Source organism: Pseudorca crassidens, chromosome X (genome assembly GCF_039906515.1).
Source record: "Pseudorca crassidens isolate mPseCra1 chromosome X, mPseCra1.hap1, whole genome shotgun sequence".
NCBI lineage: Eukaryota > Metazoa > Chordata > Mammalia > Artiodactyla > Delphinidae > Pseudorca > Pseudorca crassidens.
The window spans coordinates 111,902,331-111,913,707 of NC_090317.1; positions in this window are offsets into that span (position 1 = coordinate 111,902,331).

Genomic DNA, 11,377 nt, shown 5'->3' on the forward strand with positions numbered 1-11,377 from the left:
TAACTACTCTGTCCTCAACACTGCATTGGGACATTAGGATAGAGTAAGACATGATTCATGGAACCCCAGTAGGGAAAAGGGTAAAAGGAGGAACAAACACACAGTAATAATCATATCCTAACTAACCTCTAATTAATACATGAATTAATATCTATGTGTCAAACACTGTGATAAGTACTTACATGTAAAACTGCTAATTCTAACAACATCTGACTAGGTCAGACTCAATATTCCCAACTTATTAGTGAGGTAACCATGGTTTTGGAAGCTAAATAACTTTTCCCAAGAAAAGAGTTTAAGAGACAGAACTCATATTTAAATGCATGCTCTTAAGGAAATCTCAAATTAAGGTGATTATCTTCTTTTCCCATCTTGAAGATACCCACCTCCCCACCCCATACACATACCCAAAAAAAAAAAAAGTAATTCTTCCAACTTGAATATATTAAAAATGTCTGGGGAATGGAATTGATATATTCAAATGCCCCATTTGAATATTTATTAATATGATAATGCATAAGTATATGTAAAATCCCCAACGTAAAACAACATATTAATTAAGAAATATAGCATTTCTTTTTATTATCACATTTTGGGAAGCAATTTCTACTGTGACACTGTGGTATTAGTATCTTCTCTTCCCTGGAGCCAGGTTTCAGGCATCAAATACAGCTTCCAGAACACTCTGTTGTTACTTTCACCAAGATTATTTGCGCATTAACCACTTCTCACTCCATCTGTAATGCTGTCACTGATAACTGTATTGCAACCCAGAAGCACCAATTCTCATAACTGTAGGGCTGCTGTTTTCTTTGTATTCATCCTGTAAATGGGTATTTGGTGATATGCAGCAAAGGATCGCTGATTTTCAGCGTTCCTTAAAAGTCTTATTTACAATTTTGAATATCTGCAGTTACCAAATTTTGAACACAGGAAGTCCAAAGGAAGAGGCGTGAAATAGACACAACAGAAGTAGTAGTCTTGGGATACACTCAGCACACAGAAAACTTCTTAGCCTTGTTATATACTGATAAAAATACAAGTGAGGGCTTCCCTGGTGGTGCAATGGTTAAGAATCCACCTGCCAATGCAGGGGACATGGGTTCGAGCCCTGGTCCGGGAAGATCCTACATGCCACGGAGCAACTGAGCCCATGCACCACAACTACTGAGCCCGCACTCTAGAGCCCATGAGCCACAACTTCTGAGCCCGTGTGCCACAACTACTGAAGCCCGTGCACCTAGAGCCTGTGCTCTGCCACAAGAGAAGCCACTGCAATGAGAAGCCCACACACTGCAACAACGAGTAGCCCCCACTCACCGCAACTAGAGAAAGCCCGCGTGCAGCAACAAAGACCCAATGCAGCCAAAAATAAATAAATAAAATAAATTTTTTAAAAATACAAGTGAAAGGATTAATATAAATTAATCAATCACCCGACTGGAAAGGTGAGAAAAAAGAAAAAAAAAAAGAAATGGAAAGAAAGTAGAAAGAAAATAATAAAGATAAAAGCAAAATTCAATTAGGTTGAAAACCGAAAGATAGTGGAAGAAATAAGCTTTTTAAAAAAAAGCTACAGATTAACCACTAGTTAACCTAATCAAGAAAATAAAGCACAAAATACACAAAATAAGAAATGGCATGGGTAAAATAACCACTAAAAGATTAAATTTTAAAAACTGTGCTGGATTTCTCCCATTTATCCCTCCCTACTTTCTTTTCCCTGCCCTGTGCAGAGGGAGGGCTGACTCATAAACATTGCAAGCTTTCTTGTCCCCTGGTTCCCATCTGGTTTTGGCTAAATGGAAAATCAGAGAATGGTAAGGAAATGCAATTGGGATATTTATTCCCTCTAAGAACCCTCCAACTAGGCTACTTTGGACTGGCTGCACTCCTCTCCAAAAGCTATAGCTCCTGCCAGGTGGCCCTCACTATAAAACCACCCCCTGTGGGTTCCAGTAATCATGCCTTCTCTTTACCCCATCCCTGGATTGGTGAGAGCTCCCCATTGTTACAAGCCCAGAGTTCTGTAATATTCCTCTTTGATTTCCTTAAACTTTGCCCACATATTTGTACACTGCCCTTTAATTTAACTTTCCTCAAAATGCCCAGGTTAACTATACCATCTGTTTCTTGCCAGGATTCTAACTGATCGAAAAATCCCATATTCTTTGCAAATATATCAGAAAAATGTAGGTTAAATTTATAATTTTTTAAAAATATAATTTACTAAAATTAATCCTAATAGAGAAAGTTTAAGTAGACCAACAAATGTAGAAGAAATAGAGAAAGTTATCAAATAACTCCCCCCACCAAAAAGACCAAGCCCAGATACAAGGGAACACAGCCAACTCAGCAAAGAACAAAGAGACACAAATGCCACTTAACGGTTTCAAAGCATAGAAAAAGAAGGGACACTTACGAAGTGTTTTTAAGAAGGGAATATAACATTGATACCAAAACTTAAGAGAAAGTGGACAATAATGAAACACATAGCCCACTGTCACTTATGACTATCAAAGCAAAATTTCAAAATAAAATATTAGCAAACAGAATTAAGACACTAAAAAATAGTATATCATAGACAAGTAAGGTTTTTTCAAAACGTGCAACTTATTAAAACAGCCCACTGTATTAACAGGGCTCAGGAGAAAGAGCATGTGATGAACTTCACAGATGCTAAAAAGGTACTCAACAATACAATATTCAGCATCCATTTACGATGAAAAGAAAAGCTCAGTGATTATTTTTCTAAATCTGATTACATATATGAAGGAACCAAAGCCAGGATTTTATTTAATAAAGAAATACTATGAGTATGAATGCTATAAGGAATAAGGCAAAGATGCCCACATTCCCTCTACTATTTACACTTTATTTGACAAACTTACACTTTATTTGTTAGAAACTTCTACACAGCAAAGGAAACAAATAACAGAGTATAAAGGCAACCTACAGAATGGGAGAAAATATTTGCAAACTATGTATCTGATAAGGGGTTAATATCCAAACTATATAAGGAACTCATAAACTCAATAGTGAAAACACAAGTAACTCAATAAAAAAAAAGGACAAAGGACTTGAATAGACATTTCTCCAATGGCCTACAGGTAGATGAAAAGATGTTCAACATCACTAACCAGCAGGGAAATGCAAATCAAAACCACAATGAGTTGTCACTACAAACTTGATAGGATGGCTGTTATCGAAGACAAACGGTAACAAGTAGAGTTAGGGATGGCAAGTGAACGGAAAAAGAGAACCCTTGTGCACTGTCACTGGGAATGTAAACTGGTACAGATGTTATGGAAAACAGTATGCAGATTCCTCAAACAATTAAAAATAGAACTACAATATGATCCAGCAATCCCACTTCTGGGTATATATCCAAAGGAAATGAAAACAGGATATCAAAAAGATATATGCACTCCCTTGTTTAATGCAACATTATTCACAATAGCCAAGATACGGAATCAACCTGAATGCCTATCAACAGATAAGTGAATTAAGAAGATGTGGTTAATATCTACGATGGAATATTATTCAGCCATAAAAAGGAAGAAAATCCTGCCATTTTCAACAACATGGACGGACCTTGAGGACAGTGAGGTAAGTCACACAGAGAGAGACAAACACTATATGATCTCACTTATATGTGGGTCTAAACAAGCTGAATTCAAACAGAGAGAGTAGAATGGTGGTTACCAGGGGTTGGGGTAGGGGGGATAGGATGGATGTTGTTTAAGGGTACAAACTTACAACTAGTAGACAAGTCCTGGAGATCTGATGCACAGTATGGTGAATTCAGACAACAATACTGTATTATAATCATCAAACTTGCTAAGAGACTAGATCCTAATTATTCCCACCACAAAAAAGAAATGATAATTATGTGACATGATAGAGGTTTTAACTATCATTACAAAGGCAATCATATTACAACATATAAATGTATCAAATCAAAAAAATTTTTAATTTTAAATAAATTTCCAAAGGCAGGAAAGAGAGGGGAAAATACTAGGAAATTCCATGAAAGTTCAGACTTCTAAGGCTATTCTAACAGAATAGGAAGAGCAAATCTAGAGTTTGGGTTAAGAACAAATGGCAGTTATCACCAGAATTTCCCATTGGATTTATCACTAAGGAGCTGAGCAGACAAATCAATAAAATGTAAAATAAATCGTGGGTGAGTCCTTTTTCCTTAAAAATAAATGATGAACAATTAGACTTGTCTGACGTTTTAGAATAGCTGGATGTTAGATTACTTGGCTGCTAATACTGAAAGAATATAGTCGTAGCATCAAAGAGATGAAAAACATTTACATAAAATAAATTATAGGGCTTCCCTGGTGGCGCAGTGGTTGAGAGTCCACCTGCCGATGCAGGGGTCACGGGTTCGTGCCCCGGTCTGGGAAGATCCCACATGCCGCGGAGCGGCTGGGCCCGTGAGCCATGGCCGCTGAGCCTGCGCGTCCAGAGCCTGTGCTCCGCAACGGGAGAGGCCACAACAGTGAGAGGCCCGCGTACCGGAAATAAATAAATGAATGAATAAATAAACAAACAAACAAATTAGGGCCAAAAAAGGAGTTATGAAATCCCACTAATATTTTTTGGAACAGTTACAGGACTTTCGAAATGATCAGCAACGTCTGGGTTTATGTTCAAAAGAATTCAAAGCAGTATCTCAAAGAGATCTTTACACGCCTGTGTCCAATGCAGCATTGTTCACAATAGTCAAGAGATGGAAGCAACCCGATGTCCATCACAGGATGAATAAAGAAAATGTGGTACGTACATCAAGGGAATGTTATTCAATCTTAAGAAAGAAGGAAATCCCATCCCATGCTACAACATGGATGAACTTTGAAGGCATCATGCCAAGTGAAATAAAGAAATAAGTCAGTCTCAAAAAGACAAAAACTGTGTAATTCCACTCTTGTGAGGTACCTAAAGTAATCAAACTCATAGAAACAAAAAGTAGAAGGGTGGTTACCAGGGGCTGGGGGAGGGGGAAATGAGGAGTTGGTGCTTCATGGGGATAGAGCTTCGGTTTTGCAAGATGAGAAACTTCCAGAGATCTGGTGCACAATGTGAATATACTTAACACTACTGAACTGTACCCTTCAAAATGGTTAAGATGGTATAATGTATGTTATGTGGGGTGTTTTACTGTATTTTTTTAGAAAAGATCAGCCATGGATTAGGTTCACCACAGTTACTATCGTGATTAAAAATAAGGACTTTATGATTCATCAAAACTGGATCTGAACCGGGGCTCTACTGCAGTCTAGTATTGTGACCTTGAAAACATGACCCAAACTTTCTGTGCTATGATACTATCTACAAAATGGAGGCATATAACAGCCAGACTCGCAAGACAGATTGCCCAGATTTCAGTTCCATCTCTGCCACTTACTTTTTGTAATTTTGTGAAATTTACTTAGCTTCTCTAAGCTTCCGTTTTCTAATGTGTAAAATGTGGGTAATAACGTGATATTTGCTTTGTGAGGATAAAGTGAGATAATGTATTAGTAGCATGCCATAGTGTGTCAAGCATATTATATTCATTAATTAAACAAATATTTATTGAACACCCAATATGTGCCAGGCACTGTTCCAGTGCTGGGCATGAAGCAGCTTCCATTATGTCACAGGCTTCCATTATGTGACTTCCATTATGTCACATAGCTTAAGAAAGGAATAAAGAATATATTAGTAAAGCTGACATTGATAAATGCTTTGGGGAAACGAAATGCAAGGTAAGGATACAAGGAACGAACAGCTGGTGGCAGCAGAGTGTGGCTGCTTTAAGCAGGTTGACCGAGGCAGGCAGGCCTCTCTGCAGAGTCCCGAATAAAGAGAGGGAATGAAGCATACATATTCCGTGCAGCTGTGCAAAGGGCCTGAGGCTGAAGCAGCGTTGGCAAGATCCAGGAACAGGAGGGGGGGCCATGTGACAGCAGCAGTGAGTGAGGGAAAGAGTGGCAGGAGAGGAAGTTTAAGGAGTAACAGGGACAGATCCCTTAGGATCTCGAAGTTCGTTGTAAGGACTATGACGCTGATGCTGAGTGAGACGCAGAGCTATAGAAGGTTTTTGAGCAGAGGAGTAACATAAACTGACATATGTTTAAAAAAAAAATCATTCTGGCTGCTGGGTTGAGAATAGGTCTCAGGAGCCATTGGTAGTGGCAGGGACTTCATTTTAAAAAAAGAAAATAACAGTAGCTGTCCTCAATACTGTATTTTGCCCTATTATTATTATGTCTTAGCATTACTGTACAACAGGCCTGAAATGCCCAATAACACCGTGTTGAAAGTTCCACCCTGCACAGAAGATCACAGGTAGTAAATGCAGAGTCAACGTGGACGGAAAAACTGGCCAGTGCTATAAGGACGTTCTTTGCACTGGGGGTGGAATCTGAGTGCTTCTCCTCCAGGTAGAAATGGAAATTATACACAATAAACACAGGCTGCATGAAAGCACTGACCTGGCTTTCTGATCTGGAATTCTGAGCTAAGAGACTTCTACCTTCAAAGGCAGAAAACAGGCAGTGGGAGCTGATCTGCACCTCTGGGGGGCTTATTTTCCCTCTTCCAACTGAGATACGACAGGTTCAAAGACGCACCGGTGAACGGTGGTAATCTAGTCTAGTATGTGCCTTAGGAAAATTGTTTACCTTCTCAGTTTCTCTTGAGCTACAAATGAAAAGCATTACAGATTTTCAGTCTTGATGAATAAATTACAAAGGCACACAACTAAACACTCTAGCTGTATTTCCCCAATTTTTTAAAACTCAAACTTGTCAGGTAATCAACTACTAATGAATAACCTATGTATTCCTTCTAACTCAGAGTGACAGCCAGAGTCTGTACAGCGTTCTCTGAGGCCCTACGTGATCCTTCCACTTTCTACCCGGGTTTTATTCCAACAGCATCTCCTACTTCTCTTCCTCTCCGTCCCTCGGCTCCAGCCCTGTTGGCCTCCTTCCTGTCGCCCAAACACACGTGTAAGTAGGTTGAATGGTCGGCCTCAAAAAGATGCGTCCCAGACTTCCCTGGTGGCGCAGTGGTTAAGAATCCGCCGGCCAATGCAGGGGACGCAGGTTCGATCCCTGGTCCGGGAAGATCCCACATGCCACAGAGCAACTAAGCCCGTGCGCCACAACTACTGAGCCTGCGCTCTAGAGCCCGTGAGCCACAACTACTGAGCCCGTGTGCTACAACTACTGAAGCCCACGCGCCTAGAGCCCATGCTCCACAACAAGAGAAGCCACCGCAATGAGAAGTCCGCACACCGCAACGAGTAGCCCCCACTCACCACGACTAGAGAAAGCGCGCGTGCAGCAACGAAGACCCAACACAACCAAAAATAAATTAATTACTTAATTTAAAAAAAAAAAAGATGTGTCCCTGTGACCTGTAAATACAACCTTAGTGGGGGGGGGGGGGAAGTCCTTTGCGGATATAATGAAGGTAATGACCTTGAGGTGAGATCATTCTGGACAATACAGGTGGACCCTAAATCCAATGATATGTCCTTATAAATAACAGAAGAGGAGGAGACACAGATATACAGACGGGAAGGCAAAGTCAGAGACACAGAGGAGAAGGTCATGTGAAGACAAAGGCAAAGATTAGATTGATGCAACCACAAGCAACAAATACCTTGAAGCACCAGAAGCTGTAAGAGGCCGGGAAGGATTCTCTTATGGAGCCTTCAGATAGCATGTGGCCTTGCTGACATCTTGATTTCAGACTTCTGGCCTCCAGAACTGTGACAGAATGAGTTTCTCTTGTTTTATCCCACCCTGTTTGTGGTAATTTGTTACAGCAGCCCTAGGAAACCAATACAACCCAGAAACTCTCCTGTCTCAGGGCCTTTGCACTTGCTCTTTCCTCTGCCTTGATCAATCAATCTCTTCAGATATTTGCCTGTCTCCAACAATTCCTTTAACTCTTTGCTCAACTATCACCTTCTCAGCAAGGTCTTCTCTGATTTCTCTATTTAAAATTGCAACTTGCCTGATACTCTCTATCCCCCTTCCTAGCATTATTTTTTCAAAACTACCTCTTAATATATGATATAATTTGCTACTTGAATTTTTATTACCTGTTGTATTAGCTTCCCAGGGCTGCCATAACAAATTACCACAACCTGGGCGGCTTATAACAATAGAAATTTAGTTTCCCCTCCGTGTTGGTATCTGTGTCCAAATTTCCCTCTTCTTATAAGGACATTAGTCATTGGCCTGGGGACCACCTTAATCCAGTACTACCTCATTTTAACTTGATTACATCTACTAAGAACCTATTTCCAAATAAGGTCACATTCACAGATACTGGAGGTTAGGACTAAAACATGCCTCCCTCCACTATCTTGTAGGTTCCATCAAAGCAGGGATTCTTGACTATGTAGAACCTAGAGCAGCGCTGGCCGTGAAATAGACACTAAATAAGTATTTGTTTAAAGAACAAGTGAATGACTAGACACTATGAGACCAGGATGTCTAATGAGATACCATCAGATTCATTGGATGTAGATTAAAGTGTATCAAATTTTTAGAAAAAAAAAAGATGTGCCATGATGTGAACATCAATATCTATAAAAATATCCAGTATATTAAGTAATCACGGAATTAAGATATTTTAAAAGCCTACCTTCCTGAAGCATTCAGTGGCACTCCTTTGTTCCCAAGCCTCTTATTTTAGGTAGAAATCACTTTATGTCGTGATTACATGTCACTAGTAAACATTTAGTCCCTATTTCCCTCCATTCTACTTCCTTATGGCCTCAAATGAAAGGAGAACAGGGGAAGAATATTACAGTACTCGTTAATAGGATTTGATCCATTGGAAAAACATCTAGCACCTAAACAGCTGAATACCAAATTTTACATTTCAACGTGAGGTTTCCAGGAATAAAAGAATGTTCAATCTCTGACATTTATTGACTACTTCATAGTATTAATGTAGTTTTTAAAAAGAACTCTTTAAAAGGTAAATAATTTAAGGCAAGAGCTCAACTTTCTATGAATGACAGTGTGTACAGTTTGTTAAGTGAAACCATCGGTGACATCATCATTCACAGCAGAATCACCTACAAGGGAAAAGAATCTGAAAAATAATATATATATATATATGTATGTATGTAACTGGATCACTTTGTTGTATACCTGAAACTAACACAACACTGTAAATTAACTACAATTAAAAAAAATAAAGTAGAATCACTTAAGACAGCCTCTGTGGGGCATCTGTGTGTCTAGTATCAGACACCACTGCTGTCCTCTTAAAAAGAGTAACTGTTCAAGTCAGTCACCAAGTGAGTCCTGACTGTGACAACAGAGCACCACAGAGGGTCTCTACCCCTTTTGCCTCAACCCAATTCTTTTAATGAGTGAGCTGTGATTTCTTCTATAAAACTAAACTCAACATAAGGAGGAAAAGTAATGTAGTAGGTATTCTCAAATGCCATCTTTTAAATATATTTTTGTCAATATGGATGCTTGCTGTATTATTTCGAAACGCTAAAATATCCACCGAGGCTTTCTGCATCCTATTTTACTATGCTCTTTTGCTGAAGAAGCAGCAGCAGCGCCATCTTCTGGAATAAATGCAATAGGACATAATTATGGTGTTTGTAAAAGCCAGAGTCCTGAGGAAAAATAGATCATCCACGTGCAAGCAGCAAAATGAAATGTCTGCAAATAAATTTGAGCTGTTAATCGTCAAAGAAGAAATTAACATGGAGTCAATTGCTGACATCAATGAACAACTGCATAAGGGCAGCAAACCTCTCTTCCAGCAGCAAGATTACGTGGGTAGCTCATGCCATTGTGGAATTTTTTAATGTATAAGATACATACAAAAATGAGACAGAACTAGAGGAAAAAATATGTGCCACAAATTTACTGAAGGAAAGTGAATCATAAGATCCCAGTAGTTTCAAACCACTTCGCTATGGGAAAGTGGGAGAGATGGACAAAATTTTTTTTAATATTCTTCCTGACTACCAGGTACATATAATATAAAATGGAATGAAGTAGCTGACAAAAGAATATTACTGCAGCAGACCAAACAGAGAGTCACTAAACGGTAGGGCAGAGTTCCATCTGGGATATGTTAGTCAGGGGCGCTGAAGCCATCCCTGGGAAGTTAATGTTATGAAGAAAGAAGCAATCATTTCTGAGACAGTGTTGCACATGGCTAAATGGAATACTTGGATTTGGAGATGGGAGAGGAATCTCCGGGGTGGGACAAATGTTGTGAAGCCCCCTTATAAGACATGGTCACTGGGGGTAGGCGAGAATTGAGATGCTAGTCCAAGATTCCCGGCCGCTGATGTACGCACACCTTCACCCAGTTACTCCAGAAAACACTAATCTAGGCACTGCTGGAAAGGAATTTTGTAATGAGTTGATCTTAAGATACAGCAAGTGGGCTTCCCTGGTGGCACAGTGGTTGAGAGTCCGCCTGCCGATGCAGGGGACATGGGTTCGTGCCCCGGTCCGGGAGGATCCCACATGCCGCGGAGCGGCTAGGCCCGTGAGCCATGGCCGCTGAGCCTGCGAGTCCGGAGCCTGTGCTCCGCAACGGGAGAGGCCACAACAGTGAGAGGCCAGCGTACCGCAAAAAAAAAAAAAAAAAGATACAGCAAGCAAGGTATTCCCTGGTGATCCAATGGTTAAGATTCCACGCTTTCACTGCTGAGGGCCCAGGTTCAGTCCCTGGTTGGGGAACTAAGATCCTGCAAGCTGCGCGTGGTGCGGCCAAAAAAGAAGCTACAGAGAGCATCGAAATGGATCTGACTTAATCACACGAGCCCTTTAAAAGCAGAGAGTTTTCTTTGGCTGGGTGCAGAGGAGGAAGTCAGAGATCTGAGGTGCTGTTGCTGGCTTGAGGATGAAGGGGGCCACGTGTCAAGGAATGAAGGTGGCCTCGAGAGCAGAGTGGCCTCTGTTGACAGCCGGCACGAGGATGGGGACCTCAGTTCTACAATTGAGTGGAACTGAATCCTCTGCCAGTAACAAGAACGCACTCGGAAGTGGATTTTCCCTCAGAGTCTCCAAATAACACAGCCTGGTGGATACCCAGATTTCAGCCCGTGATACCCTAAGCTGAGAACTCAGCCATGCCATGCTGGACCCAGACCACTGTAAGGCAATAAATGAGGGCTGTTTCAAACCACTAAGTCTGTGCCAATTTATTATTTAGCAATAGAAAAGTAATAGTCAGGTAAGCACAGATACATTTTAAATTGCTTTCTAGAAGCGTAGTTCCTGTAACCATCCAGCTTTTCCATTTGCTGAGGGGGTCATCCAATTTGCTCTTTCCTCCTACAATGCTTAGTCTCACCTTTAAATAAATATTTTAGGGC